This window comes from Neofelis nebulosa, chromosome 2 (assembly GCF_028018385.1).
Source record: "Neofelis nebulosa isolate mNeoNeb1 chromosome 2, mNeoNeb1.pri, whole genome shotgun sequence".
Lineage (NCBI taxonomy): Eukaryota > Metazoa > Chordata > Mammalia > Carnivora > Felidae > Neofelis > Neofelis nebulosa.
In genome coordinates this window covers 221,350,814-221,378,044 of record NC_080783.1, presented here as the reverse complement: position 1 = coordinate 221,378,044, position 27,231 = coordinate 221,350,814, and the positions used below count along the sequence as shown (strand labels likewise).

The 27,231-nt window shown below is 58.0% G+C and overlaps 1 protein-coding gene across 4 annotated transcripts in view; it reads left to right on the top strand.

The window, feature by feature from the left end:
• The window catches only part of SKI (SKI proto-oncogene), a 70,129-nt gene that overhangs the window by 14,219 nt on the left and 28,679 nt on the right, over positions 1–27,231 (top strand). The window lies entirely within an intron of this gene.

Below are 27,231 nucleotides of genomic sequence, written 5' to 3'. Positions count from 1 at the left end.
GCCCCGTGGAGGTCATTCTGCTGTGGAGTGCCTACCGTGGGTGCGGCCTGTGGCAGCCGGGAAGGGGTCAGTCCCCCCTCGAAATCCATTGTGTCCACAGCTCACACCCCTCTCGTGTGGACTTTTAGGTCCAGGCCTATTCTCAGCCATAGTTTGCACTAGTTTGGTTCTGTCGGTTCCAGGAGCCTAGTAGGGGTGACAGGTGGCCTGGGGGGTGCTGGTCCTCCAGACGGGCCAGATGCGGTTGTGTTGCGGCACCTTGTGCGGGAGGCGAGTATGTGTAAGTGACCACGGCCTTGAGGCTGAAGGGGGCGGCCTTGTCCTTTCTGCAGAGCCCTGGAGGGCCTGGCTTCCTGGCTCTTTGGGTCATGGGGTGGCCCCTGGGGCCTGGAAGGTTGCCTTGGCCAGGACATGTGGCAGCCACGCTGCCTGTGCCCGTCCCTGGGGCTGCCCTGACCGAGCCAGGGACTCCGCTGCCAGCAACCATTTCCATGACTTGGTTTCCAGATGCCCCTTGACCCTTGGCCTCTGGGGTCAGGTGCAGGCTTGGATCCGAGAGCAGATTCCTGGTCCAGGTGACAGCTCTTCCTTTTTGTCGGGCTCTTCTTAGCTGTGGACTATTAACGAGGGCAGGGGTGCTCTGGGAAGGAGGCTCCTCAGTGTTTGTTTGGCAGATCCTCCTGGGGTTCCCATCTGCCAGGCGCTGGTCGGAGGAAGGCCTGGCCGTGGGAGCCTGGGCAGGGGCCCTGTGTCCAGCCTCAGGAAGGGTGGCTCTTTGGGTTTGGGTTGAAGGGGGAAAGTTGAAAATCTCTTAGGGGCCGCTTGTCTGCTGTCCACAGCGAGGCGAAGGTCACTGTCCCTTTTTTTTTTTTTTAATTTTTTTTTAACGTTTATTTACTTTTGAGACAGAGACAGAGCATGAACAGGGGAGGGGCAGAGAGAGAGGGAGACACAGAATCCGAAACAGGCTCCAGGCTCCGAGCTGTCAGCACAGAGCCCGATGCGGGGCTCGAACTCACCGACCGCGAGATCGTGACCTGAGCCGAAGTCGGCCGCTTAACCGACTGAGCCACCTAGGCGCTCCCCCCCTTTTTTTTTTTTTTTTTAATGTTTGTTTATTTTTGAGAGAAAGCACGAGCAGGAAGGGGCAGAGAGAGAGGAAGACACAGAAGCTGAAGCATCTCCAGGCTCTGAGCTGTCGGCAGAGAGCCTCATGTGGGGCTTGGACTCAAGAGCCATGAGATCGTGACCTGAGCTGAAGTCGGACACTTAACCGATCGAGTCCCCCAGGTGCCCCAGAGGTCACTATCCTTGACAGTGTCCTTGAGTCTGATTTTCAGCGTCCTTTTCTCCTTCCCTCATCTCTGGATGAGGAGTAGTCACCGCAGCTATTTCCGGTCAAGTAGGAGTTTCTAGAAGTTTAGACAGAAACGGCAGAGCTCCCTGGGCGTCTCCTGGGCCCAGGTTCCCGGCCAGGCCCCTTCCTCACCCTGGGATCCCGGGCCGTGCCGCTTCGCTGGGCCTCGGTGTCCCCTTCTGGAGCGCATGCCGAAGCGCCGTGCCGCGCAGATCTGAACCTCCCAGTACTCGCAGCGCCCTTTCTTCCCAAAGCCAGGGCGTCTGACACGGGAGGCGGCCGGGAGCCCGTCGGGGCCACGTGGCACGCGGAGGCTGGTGCAGCGGCTCTCCCCCCCCCCCAGCCAGCTGAGCCGGTTGGATGGACGTCAGCAGGTGCTGTGAGCAGAAAGCGCAGGCTGCGCCAGGCAGTGGAGGCTCCCTGTGCCCGCGCTGGGTGTGTCTGCGTACCGGGACCTGTGCTGTCCATTGTTGGCACCGCCCCCCTCCCTGCGTTGGCGCCTCCCCTTCCCAGACTGCAAGTCTCAGCCACCTTACAAGGGGCGGCGTCCACTGTGGGGCGCACGATGGAGCGTCCGACCCGGGCCTCTGCGTGTCAAGTCCGCACGGCCCCTGACTCACCCGCTGGGATGTCGGGAGCCCCCACTGTCCTGGGAGCCAGCAGTGGGAAACTCCTTATCCACAGCCTTGATCTGAATGGGGTAAAATGGACCCCAGAGCGATTCTTTTTTCTTTTTTTTAAGTAGCCCAACTTGGGGCTTGAACTTGTGACCCCCAGACCAAGAGTCGCATCTGCCATCGACTGAGCCAGTTGGGTGCCCCGACCCCAGAGTGCCTCTTATCTGGAAAGATGAGGTTTCCCAGAAAATGAAAACAAGGCAGTGGGTAGAGAAGCAGCTTAGAGACCGTGGTTCCCTGTCCTGCTCACGTTGGGTGGACAGCCGGCGACACCGGCCCATGGACCTGACTTTTACAGCTGTCCTGCACCTTGGCCGGCGGCTGGGCCTTGGGGCTGCGGTTCTGTGCTCGGCAGTCCTGGCTGGATCAGAGGCGTTTCTTTCCATCTCCTGCTGCCTGTGTGTCCAGGTCCACGTGCTCGTCGGGTTCCTGGATCGTTGTCCCAGAGAACAGAATTGGAATTTGAGATCAGGTATCATGACCAGGGTTTCTTACAGTCCTGGAAATTGGGGGTTTCCCCCCAGAGTTAGGGGTCATGTGGCTGTTTCGTTTCCGACGCACTCGGCTTCGCGTTGAGAAAAACCACTAAACGAGCTTAACTATCGAGGGAGTTGATCGTCCTGCACAAGCCATGGCTCAAACGTGGTACCTGCCGGGCCGTCCCGAGAGCACCGGGCGTGCGGTCTTGGCACGTGTGCTTGTGTTCCCGCGTGTCCCCCTGCTGCGGGTGGTTGATGACGGAGTGGAAATCTGCCCATCTGTAGGCCTGCCGCCTCTCCTTGGCTTGGGACTTTTCATTTTGGAAAATCTTTCGGCCTCTGGTGGAGTTGTGAGAGCAGCCCTCACCGAGGCTCATCACCGTCGACACCTCGCCGCGTGGGCGCACCTCTCTTTTGAGAGTGCGTCCTCGGTGCACGTTTCCTGACCGTGAGGACGTTCTGCTGTTGGCACGGCTTGGTGACCGCCGGGGTGTCTTTGTCCCCGAGCCTCTTTGGGGTTCATACCTTTTTCATACCCCGAGCCTCTTTGGGGTCCTTCACGACGACGGTGCACAGGGGGCACAGGGCGTCCTGTGGATCGTGCCTCCGGTCCGCCCGCCTGGCAGAGGTGGCCGGGGCAGCCCGCGGTGGAGGCGGGGGCCGCGTGCGGCTTGTGGATTCCTGCACCCGCCACTCGGCAGGGAGCCAGGTCGGCACAGATGGAGGCCTGTCCCTGGATGTGGACACGTCCTTCCAGCCGGAGCCCCTGCTGAGTGTGGGGTTGGGTCACAACAGGGCACATGTTGACGGCCGAGTATTTTTCTGCACGTGAACGTTGGCCTTTTTTCCGCGTCTCTGTCGTAGGTCATTTATAGAAACTGAGCCGCTTCCTTCCGTTCCGCGGTTTTCCCCGGCTCCTGGCTCTGCAGGCCTCCCACGAGGCTGCGTCTGCTGACACTTCACCGTCCCTTGCCTGTGTCTCTGTCGGCGGTGCCCGGAAAGGCTGGGGCACGTGGGCACTCCTGCTCTTCCTTGCTCAGAATGTTCTCCTGGGCTGGCACCCCGTGCCGGGAGGCTTCCCCGGAGGCCAGTATGGCCAGTGGGGTCAGGAGGGACCAGAAACCAGGGCTGGGTGGTGGCATCCTTCAGGTGCCGGTTGCTGTGGCTTGGGTTGCGGTGGGAGCACGGCAACCGTCGTTTTTGTTTCCAGTCTTAAAACAAGTCTTAACCTCGGATTTCTGGAAGTTCCGCGAAGTCAAAAAGGCAAAGGTCCGGTGCCGTTCAGCTGGCCCGAGAAGGATGAGTGTGCTTTGAGAGCAGGGATCGCTGCCCTAGCGTCAGGGGTGTCCGGGCTCTCGTCGGGGAGCAGCCTGCGCCCCCGCCTCCTGGTGTCCAGTCCTTTCTGGAGGAGGCGGTGTTCGTACCGTGGTTTTTCACGCTCCCTTTGTTTGTGGCCCAGGGGCCGGGCTTTCTGACGGGACGAGGTGGTCGTGAGCCTGGGTCTGTCACACGAGCACTTCGAGGAGACAGTGTGTAAACCTGAGTTGCTCCAAACCCTCCCTCGCACGCCCCATCCCCGAGGCTTTGGCCTCTGCCGGGGTCTCGTTTCTGTCCCTGAACACAGGTTCCCACCACGCGTGTATTTATTAATAAATGCCTGCATGCCCCACGGCCCAGCAGCAGGAGGCAGGGGCAGGAACGGGTCTTTTTGGGGGAATGAGGGCACAGGAGCAGCTGGGGCCGTGTGGTGGGGGCCGTGTACCAGTTGTCTGCAAAGGCCTGGCGGGGGGGGCATGTGGGAGTGGGCGGCGGGTCCCCCAGTGGGACCCGATGCTGTCCGCCGACGCCCCCCTGCCCCGTCTCCGCCCGGCTGTCAGGGTCCGCGGCCCGTGTTGAACGGAGGCCTTCGTCCCGGTGCTGCCGGGGCCGCCTTGGAGCCCATGCTTCAGCGGGAAGGAGCCCACAGCTGCCGGGTGGCAGTTAGGGGGCTGGAGGGGCGAGTGCCTTGCTGGCCAAGGCCTCGGCCAGGGTTAGTGCCAGTGGCCCCTGGACGCTGTGGGCCAGAGTAGACGTCCCGGTCAGAGTGCCTACGGACTCACCTGCGAGTCACGCCCACCCTGCCCATCGACTTCGAGGCCTGCTCTGACTGCGGAATCCCTGCAGGCCGACGCGCACCCGCCACGGGCTGGCGTCTTGTTGGTGTGGCCTCGCTCTCACGCCTGCTGGAGTTCACCCCGCTGTTCGGCGGTCCCGGAAGGGCCTCTCCCGGGGGTGCCGAGAGCGAAGACGACCGGCCCCCTCTTTGGGCCCTGGGAGACCCTGGCTGCGACAGAGGAGACAAGGGCTACCTCGCACGGCCTTGGGGCTGCGGTCCTGCAGTGCTGGAAGGGCCTTCGTGGGCCCGGAGCTGTCCTGAGCTGTGCTGGCCGTTCTTGTTTCCGACGCCCTGGGTGCATTCCTGAGTGGTCTCTAGGTGTGTCCAGGGGGACGGCTGTTTCTCTGGGTCTTTTGGCTCCTGCTTGTTTGTCTCCAGATGATTCTGAAGTCTAGATTAGGTAGCCTCCCTGGACGTGCCTGCTTGGAAGACTGGCAGGCTGGGCCTTTGCACCCCCGCCCCCCGCTGCATCGCACTGGCGCTGTCCCCTGCCCAGTCCTTCTGCCCTGACACGGCCTCGGTGAGCCCGGTGATGGGGAGTTAGGACAGGTGTTGGTGCTGAGGGAGAGGCTGCCCCAGGCCCTCCTGCTTCACCCTGGTGCACCTCCTGCGTCATGGGTGCTTGGGGGATCCCTGCCCCGCTGTGGCCCATCATGTCACCTCCCTGTCCCTTGAGTAGCCCTGCAGTGATGCTGCTTCACCCAAGAATGACCAGACGGAAAGCTCAAGACCCCATTTAGATCTTTATTTGTCTACTGTTCATTTTAAAGTACTTGACGCTCAGTCTGGACATGTTGAGAATGCACCCGCTGGCTGAGGGACTGTCCTTTTGATGTGCCTGGCCATCGTGGCCACCTCTGGGGTTGGGCCGGGTGGACCAGGGGGTGGGAGCACCCTTGGAATCTTCTGTTTGCTGCCCACACAGCGACGGCAGCTCTCCTTCCTCCAGATGCCTATTCCCCTCCGTGGGCACTGGGAACCCGTGGCCCCGCGCCACCCAGAGTGGCCCGCTTGGTTGAGTGAGAGTCTCAGGTGGTACCCCTGCTTCCCACGCTGCCGCCTCCTGGATGCTCTCTCCTCCTTTTGTGGCTGCTTAAAGGGTCGGTGGACGAGGTCTGCGTCTACAGGGCGAATGGCACAAACCGGGCATCCCCCGTCCTGTCCTCTCCACTTGGCCTTGGGCAGCGACTTCCTGTTGTTCAGGCTTTGTCCTGTCGACCTCCTGTTTGTGTCACCTGCGCCGCTGCCTCCCCAGTCCCGCCTCAGCTGCTCGCCCCTGCAGCCTGCGCCCAGACCCGCCGCGTCGTGTCTCACGTTTGAGGACTCCATCCTTTCGCTCACTTTAATAGCTCTGCGGTCACGTTCACCCCGATCTGGCATCCGACTCCTGACCTCACCCGCCATCTGCCCCGCCCTGGGGCCCTTGTGCCGCCCTCACTTCCTCTCTGCTCCGGGCCCTGCAGTTGGTGGCCTCCGTTTCCTGCTCGCTGGCCTGCTGTTGCCACTGGCCTTGGCCCACCTGGGAGGCCGGGCCAGTGCTGCACACGGTGCGTGGCCCACCTCTGCCTTCCTCTGGAGCCCGGGGCCTGGAGGGTGGCCGCGTGGGGCCTGGCTCGCCGTCTGGTGTGCGCGCTGGTCCCGGTTGGGGCTTGAGCTGGTGGTGTTTCTGGGTGGTTGGTTCTGTGTCCCTTTCCTCTGGAGCACCTCTGGTGGCTTCCATGGCCTTGGTCCTCACTGCTCTGTCTCTGTTACTTTCCAGGGCTTTCCTCAGCTTTATTGCCTAACTCTGTGTTCTTGTCTACTTTCGGGCTTTGTGATTTCATTTGTAATTTCTAAGATGTCCTTTTTTGGTTCTTTGTTCCTTTTGTGAAAACTTTTACCTGTCCTTGTGTCGTGGCTGTGTCGTCTTGTCTCCTGTCCCCAGGGATGTTGACGGGTTTCTCTGAAATCCCGTTTTTGCCTTGTTTCCGAGCTCCACTCTCCCTGCCTTGGCGACGCCTGACCGTCGGGCCCGGCAGGGTGGCAGCACGCCCTTGGCCGTGGGGCCGGCGGCCTGCTCCTCATGCGGACTTGCAGACCGGTCCCTGACTTTGCTCCCTTCAGACTTCCTCTCGGCCCCCGGGCCAGCGGACCCGGTGCTTTTCCTGGCGGTGCCCAGGGGTCTTTCCCAGAGCCTTGGGCCCTTGCCCCCTCCTCCCGGCCCCTCCTGTCGTCACATGTGCTCAGGGTCAGGACCGCTCCTCCTTCATTGGACGGGAGGGGTTTGCACGACTTTTTTATTTTTAAGAATTTATTTTTAAGCAGATGTACACCGTGGGGCTCAAACTCCCAACCCAAGATCAAGAGTCACATGCTCCACTGACAGAACCAGCCAGGTGTCCCGTGGCGATTAAAAAAAATTTTTTTTTATTTTGAATTTAAAAGATTTTTTTAATGTTTATTTTTGAGAGAGACAGAGCATAAGCGGGGAAGGGGCAGAGAGACAGGGAGACAGAATCCGAAGCAGGCTCCAGAGAGCGCAGAGCCCAACGCGGGGCTCGAGCTCACAGACCGTGAGATATCACGACCTGAGCTGAAGTCCAACATGTAACCGACTGAGCCCCCCCCCCCCCAGGCGCCCCCGTTGGCAGTTTTTGAAAGGAGAATGGAGTCGAAGCATTTTTGCGTTTTCATCTTAAAACTGGTTTTTGGGGGCACCCGGGCGGCTCAGACGGTTGAGCGTCCAACACTTAATTTTGTCTCGGGTCATGGTCCCAGGGTTGTGGGATTGAGCCCCGTGTCGGGCTCCGCACTGAGCCCATGCTCGCTCGCTCGCTCGCCCTCCCTCCCTCCCTCCCTCCCTCCCTCCCTCCCTCCCTCCCTCCCTTTCCCCCTCTCTGTCCCTCTTCGCATGCACGCTCTTGTTTCTCTCTCTCCTCCCCCACCCAAAAAACGGCTTTCTTCTTTCAAATGATGCATTTTAATTATTACATCTTCTCCACGTGTTTCCTGGATTTGCAAAAGGTGTTGGTGTTTTATTATTTTTTTAAGGTGTTGGCATTTTAAGCGTGGAGGAAGGAAGGGTGCAGAGAGCTGCTTTGGAAAGGAAAATACAGCAATGCCGGTTACTTGTGATTTCAACCAGAAGTAACCCTCAGGTCCCGGGACTTACTTTCTTGGAACGTTTCCTCGCGTGTGTGCGTGCGTTTCACACAGGGTTCACCGTCCTTGAAGGTCGTCAGGGTCTGTGGCCGAATATGGTCTCCACTGAGGCCTGGGAGAGTGACAGACCCCAAAGGCTGCTTCATCCCCAAGGAGTGACCGAGTTCCAGATTCTGTTGAGGGAATGCAGAGTGAAGGAAGGATGTGAGCTCAGACGTTCTAGAACCGTTTTCTTAAAAGTGGGTCGAAAACTCTTTGTCAAGAAGTGAGGCTTGTCGGGAGGAGTCTCATGATCTTTACTGCTTGTTTGGGAGGTTTTTCTCTGGAGTGCCCTTTAGTACCCGGCTGTTTATCAGACCGCCCCAAGGCCCTGTGCCACCTTCTCTGGGGAGTGTGGTCTGGAGCTTTCTGTTAAACGTTTGCTTTGCTTTGTTTGGTCTTGGCTCTGGATCAGTCCATCGCTCTTGCTGGTTTTCTAGGCCAGTAGTTTCTTAAACTTGAGCTTCAGAATTCTTAAGAATGGCTAGCTTCTGGGGGGTCTTACCCCCGGAGTGTCAGATTCCTAGGTCTGAGACGGGTTCTGAGCGTTCGCATCCCTCATAATTTCCCCGGTGATCCTGGCTGCACTGTGGGGAACCCCTTGGGAGAAGCCCTGATCCACAGCGCTGCCTGCCCGGCCCTGGGCCAGATCCAGCCCCCACCCGTCTTTGTAAATAAAGTTTTATTGGTTCTCAGCCACGCCCCTTTTTGTTCCCAGTGTGGGCTGCTTCTGTGATGAAGCAGCAGCTTCAAGTGGTTGTGAGTGGCTGTGAGTGAGAGCGCATGGCCCTCGAAGCTAAAAATACTTACGATTTGGCCCTTTACAGGGAAAGCTTGCCAATTCCTGATCTAGAGAAAGAAATGATTTTAATGCACTGCTACTGTATTTTTGTGAATCTTTACGGGATGGAAAGGATATGTTTGGGATCAACCACAGAAGAAATGGTAACCTTATGCTGCTAGTTTATATTTGTCGTGGACCCGTGGGAATTGTTTAAGACTAGAGAACAGTCGGGGCGCCTGGGTGGCTCAGTCGCTTAAGCCTCCGACTTCAGCTCAGGTCGTGATCTCACGGTCTGTGAGTTCGAGCCCCACGTCGGGCTCTGTGCCGACAGCTCAGAGCCTGGAGCCCGTTTCAGATCTTGTGACTCCCCTTCTCTCTGCCCCTCCCCCGCTCACACTCTGTCTCTGTCTCTCTCAAAAATAAACATAAAAAAAAAAAAAAAAAAGACTACAGAACGAATGAGTCCTGGACTATGAAGGGTCTGGTTGGGATACTTGTCGTATAGTTATTTTTTATTTTATTTTATTTTTTTAAGACTCACTTCTTTTTGAGAGAGAGCGTGCAAGCGGGGTGGGGGGTGGGGGGGGGCGGGCGGGGGACAGAAGATCCCAAGCAGGCTCCCGCACTGTCGGCACAGAGTCTGATGGGGGTCTCGAGATCGTGGCTTGAGCTGAAATTGAGTTGGACGCTTAACCGACTGAGCCCCCCAGCGGCCCCTAATACAGCTTTTTAAAGATACACTAAACATCATAAGCTGCATGTAATTAAAGCATGCGGTTCGATAACTTTGGTAAGTGTGTACACATGTAAAACCATCACTAGGGTCCCAATCAGGAGCTGCCCATCACCCGCACAGTGTCCCTGTGCCTGTTTGTGATCCCTCCTTCCTGCCCCCCCTCCCCCCAGGCAGCCACTGATCTGCTTCCTGTCACCAGAGAGGAGTTTTCCTTCTCTAGAGCTTTATATAAACGAAATCTCTCTCTCTCTCTCTCTCTCTCTCTCTCTCTCTCTCTCTCTCTCTTTTTGGGTTTGATTTCTTCCACTCAGCATAATTATTTTGAGATTCTTCTGTGTCGTTTGTGTATTTGTTTAACCGCTGGGCAGCGTTCGTCGCGTGGATGTGCTGCGCCTTGTTTACGCACACACCTGTCGAGGTGGCCGGATCCTTTCCAGTCCTCGGCGAGTCAAGTGAAGCTGCCGTGACCGTTTATTTACCAGTGTTCGTAGGGACACACGAGCTTCTTTCCTTTGGCTGCGCACCTCCGTGGGGAGTGGCTGGGTCAGGGATGTAAACGTGTGGATGTTGAACTTTCTAGTAGGCGTGCAGTGGTATCGCCTGGTGGTTCTGTGTCTCCCCGATGACTGGCGATGTTGGGCTGCTCCTCGTGCGCTCGTTTGCTGCCCAGAGATCTTCTGTGATGAAGCGTCTGTTCGGAATCCTGCCCGTTATGGAAGGAGTCGTTGCCCTGTTGTGGAGTTTGAAGACTTCTGTGTGTGTTCTGGGTGCACGCCCCTTCACATTGATACCTTGTGGAAATCGTCTCCCTCTGTGGCTTTCTTTTTTAACAGCGTCTTTTGGAGAGTTGGCTGTGAAGCGTTGATCAACTCTGATTAATCGGTTTTGTTCTCTTGGGTCGGGCCCACGGTGCGCTAGCCGACAGATCTTTGCCTGACCCGGATCACGGAGGCCGCCTCCTGCGCTTTTTCCTGGAAATTTTGCAACTTTAAGGTTTACGTTTAGGTCTGTGATGCGTCGGGGGTTCATCTCGGGTCCGCTGCGAGGTGCGCGTCCGAGCTGATCTTGCGCACGGACGTCCCACTTGGTCCCTCACCGTTTGCTCAAGAGTCTGCTCTCTCCCCGCTGGATTGTCGCTGCACTTTTGTTCAGAAGCCGTTGTGCATATGCGTGTGGGTTTCTTTCTGCACCGTGTTGTGTTCACTTGGTCTGTTTGTGTGTCTTTTTATCAGCACCCTGCTGGTTTTGATTACTACTGCTTTCTAGTGCAGTCAGGTGACGTGAGCTCGCCAGCGCCTTCTTCCCGTTGGTAGGCCGTCCTAGGCCCTCTGCGTTTCCATATGAATTTGGGAAGCACTTTGTCATTGCCGTGGAAAAAAAACCTGCCAAAAATGTGATTAGGATTGATCTGGGAAGAACTGACATCTTAACAATTCTGAATTTTCCAAACTGTGATCAAGGCAGTCACTCCGTGCGTTTGTTTTAAATTTCTCTCGACAACATTTCCCAGTTTTCAGCGCATAGGCCATGATGCCTTTTGTCAGATGTATTGAATTATCTCTAAGTTTTTCTTTTTTGGTGTTACTGGAAGTAGTATTGCTTTTTACTTTTTTTTTTAAGGTTTTTTTGTAGTTTCAAGTTTTTATTTCAATTCCAGTTCGTTAACATACAGTGTAATAAGAATTTCCAGTAACGTTGCTCAAAAAAACATGTTTTTAAGTTTATAAATTTTTTTTAATGTTTATTTATTTTTGACAGAGAGAGAGCGCGCATGAGCGGGGGAGGGGCAGAGAGACAGGGAGACACAGAATCTGAAACAGGCTCCAGGCTCTGAGCTGTCAGCACAGAGCCTGACGCGGGGCTTGAACTCACGGACTGCGAGATCCTGACCTGAGCCGAAGTCGGATGCTCACCCGACCGAGCCACCGGGGCGCCCCTGAAGTTTATTTATTTTGAGAGACAGAGCAGAGGAGGGGCAGAGAGAGGGAGAGAGAGAATCCCAGGCAGGCTCTGTGCTCGAGCTCATGAACCGTGAGATCATGACCTGAGCTGAAACCAAGAGTCAGACGCTCCACCGACTGAGCCACCCGGGTGCCCCTCAAGTAACATCGCTTTTTAAATTTCAGTGCCTGGTTTTACGTTGCTGGTACGGTTGGCTTTTGTATACTGACCTTGCCTCCTGCAGGCCACCTGGCAGCTCACTCCTGAGTTCCAGTAGCTTCCTTGTCGATTCCATCATAGTCACAGATGATAATGTCACCTGTGAATAAAGCTAGCGTTACCTCTCCCTTCGCAGGCCTGACGCCTGTGACCTGTCCTGCCTGGTCGTGCTGGCTGGCGTCTCCAGCGCAGAGTTGACTAGAGGTGGTGCGAGTGGACATCCGTGCTCCCCGTCATAGGGGCTGGCGTGCCGCGCTCTCTCACCGCCAGGTGCGTTAGCTGTTGGGTTTTCGTCGGTGCCGTTTATCAGACCGAGGGAGTCCCTGCAGGCCCGTCCTAGTTGGTCTTGATCAAGGACGGGTGTTGGATGTTGTCAGATGCTTTTTCTGCGTCCACTGAGATTATCGATACGAGGAATGAGTAACTCTTTCGGTTTATCGATACAGTGAATTATGCTGATTTTGAATGCCAGCTAAACTTATTCCTGGAACACATCTTCCCTCGTCATGGCATATTACCCTTTTTTAAAAAAATCTATTTACCTGTCTGTCTGTCTTTAAAGTAAGCTCTGTACCCAACGTTGGGCTTGAACTTCCAACTTGGAGACTAAGAGTCACCAGCTGAGCCAGGCGGGTGCCCCGGTGTATTATCCTTTTACGATATTGAAGTTTGACTTGGTAAAATTTTGTTTATAATTTTTGCATTTATATTCATAAGGGATATTGGTCTGTGGTTTTTTGTTATGTTTTGGTTTTCTTGTAATGTTTTTTGTCTGGTTTTAGTATCACGATAATGTTAGGTTCATAGAATTATTGGGGAAGTAAGTATTCCCTCTTAAATTTTCTGAAAACTACTTCTCTTTTTTTTTTTGAAGAGGGTCATTCCTTTAAAACATTTTTTTTAATGTTTATTTTTGAGAGAGAGAGAGAGAGAGAGCGAGCGCGCGAGCGGGGGAGGGGCAGAGAGAGGGAGACACAGAGTCTGAAGGAGGCTCCAGGCTCTGAGCCGTCAACACAGAGCCCGACGCGGGGCTCGAGCTCACGAACCGTGAGATCATGGCCTGAGTCACAGTTGGATCCTTAACTCACTGAGTCACCCAGGAGCCCCCCAAATTCTTCCTTTTAAAAATATCTGGTGGCAGGACTCCTGGGTGGCTCAGTCGGTTAAGTGTCCGACTCTTGATTTTGGCTCAGGTCATGTCTCGTGGTTTGTGGGTTCGAGCCCCGTGTCGGGCTCTGCGCTGACAGTATGGAGCCTGCTTGGGCTCTCTCTCCTTTTCTCTCTGCCCCTCCTGTCTGTCCTCTCTCACAGAATAAATAAACTTAAAAAAAAAACAAACTCAAAATATATATTTGGTAGTACTTAACAGTTGAAGGCCATCTGGGTCTGGAGGGTTGTGGAGAAGGTTTTAACTAGATGGGGCTGTGCAGGCTGCCTGCTCTTGGTCAAGGGTTTGCTCTCCAAGTAATTGGTCACTTTGTCTATGCCGTCAGCTTTGTCGTCATAACGTTGTTCGTAATGTTCCCTTGTTAGTTTCTAACTAGCTAGAGAAACAGTGCTGAGGCCTTTCACGGTCCTGATGCTGACTGACCATTTTTAATTCTTTATCCCCCCCAAGCAGTCTAGCTGGAGGCTTAACAATTTTACTGATCTCCAAGAATCGGCTTTGGTTTCACTGATTTTCTCTGTTATTTTTCTGTTTTGTACTTCGTTGATTTTTGTCTTGATCTTTATAGTTTTCTCTCTTTGACTTGCTTTGGGTTGAGTCTGTCCTTGGTTCATAAGTTGGAAGCTGACTCAATTATTTAAGACCTTTCTTCTTTTCAAATACTTGATTTTCTCCTAAGTCCTGTTTTCAGGATTTTGCACAGAATCTGATGTGCTGTGTTTTCATTTTCATTCCATTCAAATACTTTTATAATTGCCTTTTGATTTCTCCTTTGATATATGGGTTATTTAGAAGTGTGTTGCTTTGCACCTATTTGAGAATTCTGCAGAGATTTTTTTGTTGTTGTTTTCTAATTGAGTTCTGCCTTGGTCAGAGTACACGGTTCGTATGATACGGGCCCTTTTAAATGTACTGAGACTTGTTTTCAGTCCATAATAGACTCTGTCTTGGTAAATGTTCCCTGTGCGCTTGACTAGGACCTGCGCTGGGGGCGGGGGGCTCTGTAAATAAATATTGGTCAGGTCAGATTGTTGATGGTGTCACGTGGTGGTGCCGTTGTGTCTTTGCCGATTTTTTTATCATTGCCCGATCAAGTTTTATGGAAGAGTGTTGAAGTCTTCTAGTGTAATTGAAGATCTGTCACGTGCTTTGTAGCTTTGTTATTTGGGGCATTAATGTTTGTGCTTTGTGTCTGGTTACTTGACTTTTGTATCCACACGCTCCTCCTCCTCGTTGCCCCTAGTTAATGTTCTTTGCTCTGAAATTGACTTTGATACTAACATAGCTATTCCGGTTTTCTTTGGGTTGTTGTGAACATGGCAATCTGTTTCCATCCTTTTTTTTTTTTTTTAAAGATCTTATTTTTACGTGATCTCTGCACTCAGTGTGGGGCTCAAACTCAACAGCCCCAAGATCGAGAGTCACACGCTCTTCTGACTGAGCCGGCCGGCCGCCCCTGTCCTTTGTGAATTCTTATGCCTGTGGCCGTTCTGGTCAGTTTTAGTGGCTGACTCTTACTGTGGTTCGTGTTTTCCCACTCGTTTGGCTGCACATCTTTTGAAAGTGATGTCTGGTGCTGCACGTTCCTGTGTCTCTGTCGGTCTTCTCGGGCTTTGTCCCGAGGTGGGGTTGAGCTACTTGGAGATAGCTTGGCCCTTAACCGGTCTCTCGGGGTTTGTTAGGTGGGTCCAGGGCAGACCTCCTTTCAGGGCTAACTGGACAGAGCCTTCGTGAGTGGAGTACCGCCCCAATTCAGAGGTTTCCCAGCCTGCCTGGTGGGAGCCTCGGGTCCTGCTCCCACCCACCCTGTCGGTGCCTGTGTCTGTTCTTGCACACGTGTTCTGGTCTTTGCTACGGCCCCCACCCCCCCACCGCGTGTGTCCCCGGACCGCCAGTTCCATCTCCTCAGCTCCACCGAAACCCTCGCGACGGCGAGCTGGGCGGGTGGAGGGCTCGGCGCGATTGCTTCCGTATCTTGGGGTCCCTGTGCTTGGCTGTGTGTGCCTTGAGGGCGGGCGGCTGCTGGGCCTTGTCTGGCTTTTGGCGCCCCCAGATCCTGGGGGCAGGGGTGATTGGCCCCTGTGACGCCATCCTGGCTGCAGATGGTTCCTCTCGTCTCGTTGTGGCTGTTGTCCCCCGCTGAAATCGACTTGCGGTTTCTCTGATCAGGTACTGTCTTCATTAGCGACACTGGAGAAGGAAGGCACAAAGTAAGGGAGCGGCTGTCCTTCTGCTCGCTGCGCACATGGGCAGCACGGGAGGCGCCCGGCAGAGGTAACTCACGACTTTGGGGGGGGCGCCTGGGTGGCTCAGTCGGTTAAGCGTCCGACTCTTGATTTCGGCTCAGGTCATGGTCCTGTGGTTCTGTGAGTTCAAGCCCCACGTGGGGCTCTGTGCTGACGGCTCAGAGCCAGCTTGGGATTCATTTTCTCTCTACCTCTGTCTCTGCCCCTCCCCCACTTGCACCGTCTGTCTCTCTCAAAAAATGTAAATAAACTTACAAAAGACAAAACAAACAAGAAACAGCTCAGGACTTTGAACGACAGACCCTTGGGGGTGACCTCAGCTGGAGGAAGGAAGGTGAGCAAAGCAAGCTGAGGTAGAAGGTTCTAGAAAATCGCTGAATTGTGCTGACTGGCGTGTCCATTGTGAGCGGGTGTATTTTCCTTTTTGCAGTAATTTTGGCTGCATTAAATTCGTTTTGTTACCGTCTTCATTACCGCCTTTTCAATTTTAGTCGGAATTGATGATGAACAAAGTACCATGATTTTGACTATTCAGACTAGCAGCTGCATCAAGCCAGCGCTCAACCAGCCTAGTGACAGGCGTGGCGCTCCTGTGCTCTCGGTGACACCTGCAAGGACGGGCTGTGTCCACGCGCTGTGGTGACACCTGCAGGGCCAGGGTTGGTGTCCTGAGCTCTTGGTGACACCTGTGAGCGCAGACAATGCCGGCAGTCGAGCTGGCTGTTGGGGCAGGGGTCCTACCCTTCCCGTGAAGCGCCACTCACAAACTGGGGGGCTCAGCCTGAGCAGAGATACAACTGAGTGTTTTGGCTTGTTTATGAGCATCTCCGGACAGTGGGGTCCCTTTAAGAGTGAGCAAGTTCACGTTCATGGTGCTCTTCAGGGAGGAGCAGGGCAGTAAGGGTGACCCGTACTCTGTCAGGTGAGGGTTGTGGCCTTTAGAGACCACCTCCGCCTGGAGCCTTCTCTTAGGGCTGAAGGCACGGTCAGCGGTTTGGGGGCTTGGCCTGGCTGGAGGGGGTGCTGTGTTCTCATGAGCTGCCTGGGGTCAGGGGGCTCTGGGGAGCGACGGGGCAGCGCTCCTCCGCTCTCAACTGAAAGGCGTTGGGTGCGTGAAGTGGGTGCCGGGCAGTGGCCGGACTACCAGGAAAGGCTCGCTCCGGGGAGGGAGCACCCCCATGGCTCTCGACGTCTCCGACCCCGTTCCCGAGCATGCTTCAGGGACGACGGCCTGGGCATCCTGGTGCCAGGTGGAATCATGAGCTTTGTGCTTCCAGATCGTTCTCGGTCACAGGTCCACGGTTCTGCTGCCCGTGAGTGGGTTCTGTGAGCGGAAGCACCTCTCGCGTCCGAGGACTTGGAAGCCTCTTGTCTTGGTTGGCGTTCAGAGCTTGCATCAGAGGCCCCCTCAGCGGGAAGGCCGGCTGTCTTCCCGAGCGGCCTGGGCCGGCCCCAGCTCTGTGGTCGGCTCTGTGCTCCGTGGCCACTGCTCTAGGGATGGCGGCTGCCGGGGCTGCCTCGATGGGGGCCTTGCGGGCACGGTGGCTGCCACACCCAGCAGCTGGCCCCCCAGCGGACGTCGCTCACTCCTGCCAACTGTCTGTCCCAGGGCGCTGGCACTCAGGACCCTTCTGAGGGCGCTCCACGGAGCTGCTGTCCCTCCCCGAAGAGTCCCTGAAGACCCCCACCCCCACCCCCCACAGCCGGGCCTGGGGCAGCAGCTCAGAGAACGAGTTGTGGGGCAGGGCCTGAGGCCCGGGAATCTGGTACTGTGTTGTATGTGCTCGTGTTCTGGGTCTTTCCTGACACCTGGCTGGCTGCCACCGCTGTGTGCACCCCCCACCCCGATTCCTTCGTCCAGGCTTTTGGACGAGGCCACGTGTTGGTTCGGCGCCTTGAGCGAGCACACGGGCAGGGGCTCGTGCAGGGAAGCAGGGCCTTGAGCACTGGTGCACCTGAGTGTGGCACAAGGCGCCCAGCACGCAGGGTGGGGAGGGGACGGGCGCTGGCCGCATCTCGGCTGTCGAGGGGCGTTTTGCTTCCTGAGTTGGCTCTCTGCTGCGTAAGCAGGACCCTCCCAGGCTTGTGGCTGTGTGGGGGGCCGTGTCCAGGTCCGCGGGGCCTTGTCCCGCCTCCGCAGGTGGTGCCGAGCTGACCGAGGCCGAGAACTCTGGAGAGGGTGATGAGGAAGCAGGCGGGGCCGAAGAGTCTTGCCCGGCGCCCACCACCCCCGCCAGTCCTCAGAGAGGACCGTCCTGAAGCACAGTGATTTGGTTTGGGAGATGGGGGTGAGTTTTCCTGCTGGGTTTATAACACGGTTCTTTCCCTGGTCGTGTGGGGTGTTTTACCTGACTTGCCCCAGGAGGGCTGCAGAGCAGGGGGGCCGGGGGGGGCCCTGCGCATGCGTGGGGTAGGGGTGTGGGGGCTTTGCCAGCCCTGGTGCTCCTGCCCCGGAAACGGCTCAGAGCCGGCCCAGCTGGGCCGTAGCTTGGGGGTGGTGCCGGCTCGAGTCCGTGGTGTTGGGGGTCCATCCACCACTCAGGACAGTGACCTGCTCACTGCTGGTTTCGATGGTCCTCTCACACTGGGGCCTCGGTGTGGCTGTGCTGTTGGGGATTCCAGGAGAGCACACGCCTGACTCTCGAGCCCTGCTGAGGACCTGCTGTGATGTGCGGCCCGTGCCTCTGGCCGGCACATCCCTCGTAGGCCGCTGCCCTTAAGGCCTAAGGAGGCCACGCAGAGCCTCGGGGGCTGGAGGGCAGGCTGGGGCAGACCCGGTGAGGGCCTGGGGAGCTTCCGAGCTTTGTGAGAGGACCCAGATTCGAGATTCTGCTCCCCGGGCCGTGAGTGACCGTCTAGCTGGTGGTGGACTTTATGGTGATATGAGCACGGACTTGGAAGGGAAGCACACGCAGGAGGAGCTGGGGGTGGCCGAGGGCGTCCTCCGCCGGCCCTGTGCACAGCAGCACAGGGATCGTCCTCGTGCGCTGCCTGTCCCGCACAGCACGGGGACTGTTGGGGGGTGAGGGTGGGCGGCACCCTCATGAGGAAGGAGCGGGTTTGCTTTGCTGGCGAGCACTAGCCCGGGGCAGCAGAGGCCAGTGCCTGGCTCATCTCTGTTTTTCTTCGTGCCCGTTGGGAGGGGACACACCCGGGGTGGGCATGTGAATCCGTGCACGGCCCTCCCCCCTGTTGGCCGCGCCCTGGGCGGTCGCAGTCTCGGCAGGAGAGCCCATCTGCTGGTGGGTACGGTCACTCTGGGGCCTCTGCCTCTCGGGTTTCTATCCTTTCTGGTTCTCAGCGTGAGCAGGTCCGGGAGATAGCGATCACTCCGCCTGATGCCAAGGGCTGGATGCAGCCCGGTGACCTGCGCCGGCCCCCTGGGATTGGGGGTGTGGCCGCAGGTCCTGGGCTCTGTCCCCGTTTACAAGAGGTCAGGCGGTCACAGAGGGTGATGAGGCCTGCGGGCCCCGGGCCTCCATCTGGTGATTGTAAAACGGGCAATACACATTTTTGGAGGGGGTATGGTGGAGAAACAAACTGCAGACGGTGTCAGGGGCCACCCTCTCTGTGCGCCCCCGCCCCGGGCAGACACCTTTGTGGCCTTTTTCTCCTGGTGTCTATGCTGAGGGTGAAAAGTTCAGGCCGTCCCATCTCCAGAGGGGCTGGGGGTGGGGCAGAGCCACACGCCCGCTCTCCTTCCTCCTGGTCCCTGAATCATGAGGGTGGCCGGGGAGGGCTGGTCCGACTGTGGGAGACCCTTGAGCTGAGGTGGCGGACCCGTGTGCCCTGCTGGGCTGTCAGTCGGTCAGCTGGCCGGGCCTGGGACGGGCGGACAAGTTCACCTGAGCCCCCTCCCAGCGGGACCGTCCCAGCGGTGGCCCGGCTGGCCCTCACGCTGCCACCGCCCCTTCCCCGCCGGCTTTTCCCGACCCGTTCAGGAGGATGGCACCTGACCCCGGAAGTCTGCTGGGGCTGTTGGGTGGTGTCCTTTCCGAGACGGCCTCCTTCCTGGGGGTGCGGAGTTGGGCTACGTGAAGCCCCATGTCACTGGCCTTCCTTAAAGGAGGGCCTGTTTGGGTTCCTGTTACTGCTCCGGGCCATCTGGGGGTGGGGGGCCAGCGTGGGGATGCGCAGCACGCGGCTGGCGGCTTTGTGCTCCCTGTCTGCCCCACAATGACCCGGACGTTCCTTCCCTGTGTGTCGAGCGGCTCCTGCCCCCAGAAACCTTTGTTCCTGTGAGCCCACCATGCTGGGGGTGCCCCGCCACTCCTGTGCGCCCCTCCCCCCGGGGCTCTGATGCAGCCCTCGTCCTCTCTGAGGGGCTGCTGGTGGCTGCCTGGAGCATGGGAACTCGGGGGACCCTGGGGCACCCCCCCCACCCCCCACCCCCACTCCAGGTTTCCTGCTGAAGGGCCAGGAGGTGCTGACGACAAATGTCTTGGCTGGAGAGGCTGGTGTGGGGGAAGGGCAGCCTGGCCAGGTTCCCAGAAAGCCCCTTCTTGAAAAGGGACCCCATCCCCGATGCCACAGGCAGACCAGGTTCAGGGAGGCTGGGGGAGGAGGGCTGAGCCTGCCCCGATTGGTTGTTTCTTTTTCTCCAGGGGGCAGTGGCCCCATGGGCAGGTGCAGGGCCAGCTGAGCTGAGGGGCCCGGGGAGGGTGGCCTGGCTGTGGGGGCGCCCCGCCCCCACCCCCTTGCAGGCCCGGCAAAGAGCCGGGTCGAAAGGTCACTGCCTTAATTTTTGTTGCCGCCTCTGAGTTCCCACGACCCTCGCCCTCGGCACAGACGGGCAGGCTGGGAGCTTTGACAGGGCCTTTCAGGGGATGAAAAACACGCCAAAAGGTCAGAATCGCAAGCCACCAAGGTGAAATGTTTCAGTAGCTTAAAACTGGCGTTAGGAGTTGCGAGCAAACACGCATGTGGGTCCAGGTTTCGGGCAAGTGGAAACCAGAGCTCGTCCTAAAGCCCAGTGGCCTGGAGATAAACAGACGGGGGGCGGCTGTTCCCTGGACCCCCTGTGCGAGTGGGGCTGGGTGTGGGGGTGCGGGCCGGCCCAGGGGTCCCAGCGGCCGGCGTGCGGGCACCAGCTCGGGCACAGGGAAGCGTCCTTTGTGATTTAAAACCAAATGATGGAGGGTGAGTTAGTTCATGTTTCTGCATTGTGACTGATGGTCCCCAAAGCCCTTAAATTAAACACTGCCGTGTCTCGTAAATATTGTCCTTGCTGTAATTACACGTTTGATCAAAACCGAGTCTTCCCTGTTGCTGTTTTAGCGTGTGGTCTGCAGGGTTGGAGTCTGATCTCTCTCCCCTCTCCTTTATCCACATGTTCCGGCCCCGTTTCTCTGGACCCTGGAGCAGACGGGCTGTTTCTGCTCACGGGAGGATGGCCGCTGCTGCGCACCCCACCCCCCAAGCAGCCCTGGACCCCACGTGACCTCCACGTGACCTCCCCCCGCCCCCCAGCTCTGTGCAGCCCGCCTTATTAGATGTGTTTCTTCCTGGGGGGTGGGTCAGGTGGCAGGAGCCCCTGGTCTTAAATCAGGGGGGTGCCTGGTAAAAGTGATCACCGGCCGGGGGAGCACCTGAAAACACAGGCTGCTGGTCCTTTCCACCAGGAAGACATTTGTTACATTGCCAGCAGCCCCGAAGCCCAGATGTCTGACCCCCAGGCTTGCTCTTTCTCAGATGGCCCCTGAGGCCATCTGGCCCTTCACCGGTCAGTGCCAGTCCCGGGGTCTGTGCCGTGAACCCGGGACTAGGGCTCCCGGGGCTCCACACCCCGGGCTTGTGGGCCGCTGTTCTGCCTCTTGGCCCCACTTTTCTGTTTGCATCATTCTGGTAGATTCTTGGGCGTGCTGGTATAGACAGGTGTGAGCCAGGCTTCTTGTGCTCGCTCTGTGGGTGAGACGCAGCTGTTGCACGGACCTTCCTACGAGCGAGACGGGCGAGACGGGGCAGGCTGCCTGCTTACTCTCTACTCTGCGCCTGCGGCGGGGTTCCGCGGTGGGGTCCCGCGGTGGGGTCCCGCGGTGAAGTCCAAGGACTGGCTGCACCCTGTAGGGGTCAGAGCGCTGGCACTCCTGAGGCACGAGGCTGGGGTGGAAGAGTGACGACACACGGTTCCCGTGGATATGTCACCCTGGTCGGGGTTGGCTGTCCAAGCTGGCTGCAGGCTTGGCCGCTAGGGCTGCTCTCGGCAGTTGTCTTCATGCGGCCGGGTGCTGTGGGAAGGAGCCTCGAATTTAGGCGTCAGAGAAGTGGTGAGGAGGTGGCCGGGCCACGTTCTGGTCACGGAAGCGGGCTGTGCCGTTCTGTGCTTGGGAGGACGTCTTGACCCTGCTCCATCGGGCGTGGCGTCCTGGGGGCCGAGGCCTGGTCTGGCCGCCGTCAGGCCCCTGACCCTGGGAACCTACCGGGCAGAAAGGCTGCCGGAGGGGCAGTTGGGACGTGGTGTGCAGGGGGATCAGGGGAGCGGTGTGCTTCAGACCCCTCGCATCGCCTGTCCGGAGGAGGGGAGTGGATGGCGGCGGGGGGGGGGGGGGTGTCTGGCTCTGGGGGAGCACCCGCAGAACTCGTGTGCCGGGTCGCCGTGTGGGACTGGCCGGGCAGCTTAAGGGGTGGCCTGCGTGCTCCGTGCTCCAGAGGGGAGTGCCCGGCCAGGAAGGAGGGGCAGGGGTCGGGGGCTGTGGTCAGGGGGCATGTCTTGGTGTCATTCTCCAGGCCTGGGTGTGGTTGGAGGTGGCGGGTGGCCTTCTGATTTTCTGGAAGGGCCAGGTAGGGGTGCTCCCCTCCTTCCTCCCTGCAGCTCAGCCCCCGCCTGGCTCCCAGTCGTCTGTCTTTCCTTTTTTTGTATTTGTCGGGAATGGGAGATTGTTCACAGGCTAGAAAGTGCTGAAGTATTTGGGGAAACCACCCTCACACCTCTGTTCTGGTTTCTTCTCTGAACTGCCAGAGTGTTTCTGCTACAAAGCTTGTGTGCACTTTCCCGTGATTTGGCACAGATGGGTGCCACACGCTCACGTCCCTCCGTCTGCCCACGTGATGCCTGAGGTTCTGTGCCCACACTGGCGGTGTGTGTTCTGGTGTGTGGACAGCCTGTCCCCACCCCCCACCCGCCCCGGGCTGCCTGGCTTGTGTCCATCCTGCCCCACGCAGGCAGCCCCGGTGACGCCTGGCCACATGCAGCCTGCGATGCGTTTCTAGAAGTGGGATGCCAGGTCAGGGACCCAGGAGGTGTGTCAGTCAGTGGGACTTGCACAGGCGAGGGCCACTCCCATGAGACAGGCCGTATTCTAGGCACTGGATGCTGAGGAACACTGACTACACCCTCTGGCCCTGCTTCTCTTGCCATATCCATTTTTTGTTAAGTTAAAAAAAAATTAAGGAGTGCCTGGGTGGCTCAGTCAGTTAAGCATCCGACTTCGGTTCAGGTCATGATCTCGCAGTTCATGGGTTCGAGCCCCGCGTCAGGCCCTGCGCCGACAGCTCAGAGCCTGGAGCCTGCTTTGGATTCTGTGTCTCTCCCTCTCTCTCTCTGCCCCTCCTACATTCTCTCTCTCTCTCTCTCTCTCTCTCTCTCTCTCTCTCTCTCAGAAATAAACATTAATAAAAATTCCCGTTAGCGCACAACGTAGTGACTGCACATCCATGTAACACCGCCCTCATCATGCCCGGCGTAACCCTTCATCCCCGTCAACCTGCTTTGCTCTCTGGGAACATCAGCGCGTTATCTGTAGTTAGGGTCTGTTTCATGCTTCATCTCTTTTCCCTTTGCCCATTTTGTCCATGAAATTTCACCTATGAGTGAAATCCCGTGGTATTTGCCTGTCTCTGACCGAAATATTTTTTTCTTACTGACTTATTTTGCTTGGTGCTGTACTCTCTGGTTTGTCCGTGTTGTTGCAGTCGGCAAGATTTCATTCTTTTTTAAGGCTGAGTAATGTTCTATTTATTGCGTGTGTTTGTGTGCATATATAAGTATACGTGTGTGTATATGAGCGTATGTGTGTACGTACGTATACGTAAGCATACGTGTCCGTACAAGTGCGTATATAAGCACACGTGTGTGTATGTATAAGCGTACGTGTCTACACGTGCGTATACATAAGCATACACGTCTGTGTGCGTATATAAGCGTGTGTGTATGTGTGCATATGTAAGCGTACGTGTGTGTATAAGTGTACGTATGTGTCTGTGCATGTGTAAGCGTGTGTGTGTGTGCATATGCGAGCGTACACGTGTGCGTACACACACATACATACACGCACCTGCACCATGTCTCGCGTGTCCTCCGGTGGACTCTTCGACTGCCTCCGTATCTTGCCTATTGTTGGCAATGCCACAGTAAACGTAGGGGTGCACGTGTCTTTTCGAGGGAGCGTCTGTGTGTTCATTTTATTTTGTTTTTAAATGTTTATTTTTGAGAGGGAGAGAGAGAGACAGAGCACGAGCAGGGGAGGGGCAGAGAGAGAAGGACACAGAATCCGAAGCAGGCTCCAGGCTCCGAGCTGTCGGCACAGAGCCCGACGCGGGGCTCGAACCCACGAACCGTGAGATCACGACCTGAGCCTAAGTCGGACGCTCCACCGACTGAGCCACCCTGGGCGGCTCAGGCGCCCCTCGAGTGCGTGTTTTTATGTTCTTTGGGTAAATACCCAGTAGTGCAGTTTAGTGGTGTACGGTATTTCTATTTTTAACTTTTTAAAAAGTATTTATTTATTTGGCGAGGTGGGGGAGGGGCATGAGGGGGTGGAGAGAGAGAATCCCAAGCAGGCTCCGCGCTGTCAGCCCAGAGCCCAGCGTGGTGCTCCGTGTCACAAACCATGAGATCCTGACCGGAGCTGAGATCAAGAGTCGGATGCCTAACCGACTGAGCCACCCAGGCGCCCTCGTATTTTTAACTTTGGAGGAGCCTCCACACTGCCCCCGAGTGGCCGCACCAGCGTGCACTCCCCGCAACGGTGCACGGTCCCCCCGTCTCCGCATCCTCGCCGACACCTGTTGTTTCCCGTGTTGTTGATTGAAGCCAGTCTGGCAGGGGTGAGCCGGTGGCTCCGGTGGCTGTGAGTGGCACTTCCCTGATGATGACGGGTGTGGGGTCGGCACACCCATCCTTTCGCCCTGCCTGTGGCTGGCGTCCTCTTCCAGGGGGGCGCGGTGCCTCGGTCATGTCGGATCCGCGCCGTCCTTTGCTTTCTGGTGGCTCAGAGTCTCCTGGGTCAGGCACCGCTCACCCACCTGGGCGGAGACGGCCACGTGGGAGACAGCCAGGGTTTGTCCAGCCAGACGGGATCATCTTGGGGCCCCACCGTGGGAAGGGCGATAGGCTGACTGGCCTGGGGCAGAGGTGGGAACCCTGGTGAGGTCCCGTCCTGAGAGACGTTTCGGGAAGGACCACAGGCCGTGTGGGTCCCCCGCTAGCTTGTGGAGTCACAGAGCTCCCTGTTTGTTTTCCCGTGAGGAGGACGACCCCACCACCGGGTGCTGCCGAGGATGCTCCTCCGAGATAGGCGTGGCGGGACCACAGGGTACTCGGTGGTCCTCCGGCCTGCTTTCAGGCTGGGGTCTGAGTTTGCACTCTTAGGTCGGGGGGCTGCCCCTCTGAGCCCCCCGGGGCAGGAGAAGGGTTTAGGGGGCTTGGTTTTTCCATAAACATTTTACTGCGTCTTTAAGTGTTTGCCAGAAGCCGCAGAGGGGGCCCGGCCTGCGGTGGGGACAGGACCGTGCAGCCCTGCCTGCCCCAGGTTCCGTGGGAGAGGCCTGTGCACACCGGTCCACAGTCCCCGGACACCGTGGGCCGCGGAGACCCTAGGACCGAGCAGTTTCATTTGGCTGGTTTGGGCTCTCCTCTGTGATCCTGGGGAGTTGTCCTGTGAGAGCCTTCGTGCACAGGAGCCTCTAGGAGCTGGTGTCTGCTCAGGCCCCCAAAACCTCCTTCACTCGCTGCACCACCCACAGCCCGGGCACGAGGCCGGGGTTCCATATCCCCCACGTTGAGCTTCTAAAGGGGGTCTGCCCCGCCCCTGCGCCTGGGGGTCCGGGTTAGCGGCGTCACACAGTGAGTCAAGGCACCAGGACCCGTCTCCGCTCTCTGAGGTCATCTGCTGCAGTCAGAGATCATCTCAAGAAAGGAGCCTTATGCAAGGCGGCCCGGACCCCAGAGGCAAGTCGGGAGCCTGGAGGTCACCTGCTCCCGCTGCCTGGGGCGGCCCGCAGGGACTCCGCATCCTGGGGCCAGTGGTGCGTGTGGGCTGTGCGCAGGAGGGGTGCCGTGGTCTCCCCTGCGGGCGTGTGGAACGGGCGGCCTGGGGCAGCTGTGAAGGTTGGAGCTCTCCCGGGAGTGTCGGTTTCCTGGTGGCTCTGTGCTCACGACTCGTCGGCTCTGCTGGTTTTCTGTGGAAGGGACCGAGACTTCTTCCTGTCGCTTCTGTCCCGATATGTTCAGGACCCGGCCTTTGAGACCTTTCCCGTTTGTTCTGGAATCGGGGGTCCTGGGGCTCCTGTGCCCCTGGTGTGTTTGTAATGGGCGTCGAGTGTCGGCGCCTTTTGTCCTTTGCTTCCCCGGCAAGAGGGGTATTGAGGTGACTGAAACGTGGGGAGACTCCAACGAAGGGGCCCAGGGGGGCAAGCACAACTGCAGAGCATGGCCTGTACTTCTCTGTCTCTCCTCCCCCGGGGGCAGACCTGCCTACCGGTCCTGTTCTCTGCTTCCTGCCTCATGGCCCAAAGTAGCTGCCCGAGCCAAGCCTTCACGTTCAGTGTGCCCGTAGACGCCGGTGGGGGCCGGGGGCTGCTCTTGAGATAGGGCGGAGTCTGTGGCCGCACCTGGTTGCTGGAAGTTTGAGCCTGTAAGCTGAACAGCAGTGAGCGGGCTGTGGGTGCGCGTGCTGGTTCAGGCTTCAGGCTGTTCATCCTTGCTGGGAGGCTGTGAGGTTCAGCAGCTGAGACGGGGGGGCGGGGGGGGGGGTGTGTGGTCGGGGGGAAGGCCCTGGGACCAGACTAGTGGCCTTTTGAAAATCCGTGGATTTGTATAGCTGACTTAGAGACCACTCCCAGCAGAGAAATCCCTATGCGGTGGGCCCCTAACCAGAGCGGCTCTCCTTCCAGCCTGCGCGCTGTCCTCAGAGCAGTGGGCCTTTCCTTCTGCTCCAGAGACCGATGACGTGCTGGGCCCATAGGCCTCGGGAGAAGTGGGAGGAGACTGAGTAGAAGCCAGGGTCCTGGGGAGGGGCTGTGCAAGTTCAGCAAGCCTGAGATAAGCCGTCGGTTGCCTGCGTCCGAAGTCCAAGCTGCGGGCCACCACGTGGCCTCCACTGGTTAGTTCTTGACAGGTGCACAGTTGGCGCCCCAGCAGACGTGCAAGTCAGGCGCGATGGCCCCTGTCCATCCCCTCTGTGTCTGCTGGCAGGGCACAGGTGTGTCCAGGGAGTGGGCGTCCCTGCAGATCAGCCCCGGCCTTGGGGTGGGGACCCTGATTTGTCTCAGCCAGACTAAGCTGGGCTTCCTGTGACAGCTGGGCACGCCCCTCTCCGTGCAGGGAGAAGCCATCCAGGCCTCCCCACGGATTGGGCGCCCACTGGAGGGGCGGTGCTGTCGGAGTCCGGAGGGCTGTGTTCCTGGTGCCTTGGACCGGAGGGTCGTCACTACTGTTGCGGCTCTTGCCTTGACCCCCAGGAAGCTCAGGCCAGACACCCAGAGCTTTGTGGCAGCATACAGGGAAGGTGTCTGAGACGAGGTGTTCCTGTGGCCTTTGGCGGGAGGTGGGAGAGGGCAGCTGGGTGGAGCCATGCTTCTGCTCGAGGCCGGACTGGCCTCCCTTGACCTTACCTCCTACCTTCACACACTGCGGGTGTTTCTTGAGCAGTTGCCATGGCCTAGTGTCTCTGAGGCCCCAGGGCCACCCTCGGGGCTTCCTCCGAGCCCAGAGGGGACTGGAGATGCCGGAGGCTGGCGGAGCCCTGCCACCCCCACCTCCGTTGTGTGTGACCCTTTGGGGGGGCTTAGTGGCCAGTGACTGGACCGTCACCTGAATTCCTGCCTACCTGGCTCTCGGTCCTGGAGAGCTGTCTCCCCCAGCCCCCCACGAGACCAGGCGTGCGTTTCAGCCATTGTCCCGAAACCCCCGCCTTCTGGCTGCTCAGTCTTCCTCCTGGGGAGTGTGGGCCTGACGGACACCCTGGCGGGAGGGAAACCACTACAGAGGGGGCAGACCCCCCCCTTCCCCCATCTGCCCCCTTGGCCTTCTGCGAGCACCTTCTCTGGGCACTGTGTCCGCCACCCCCCA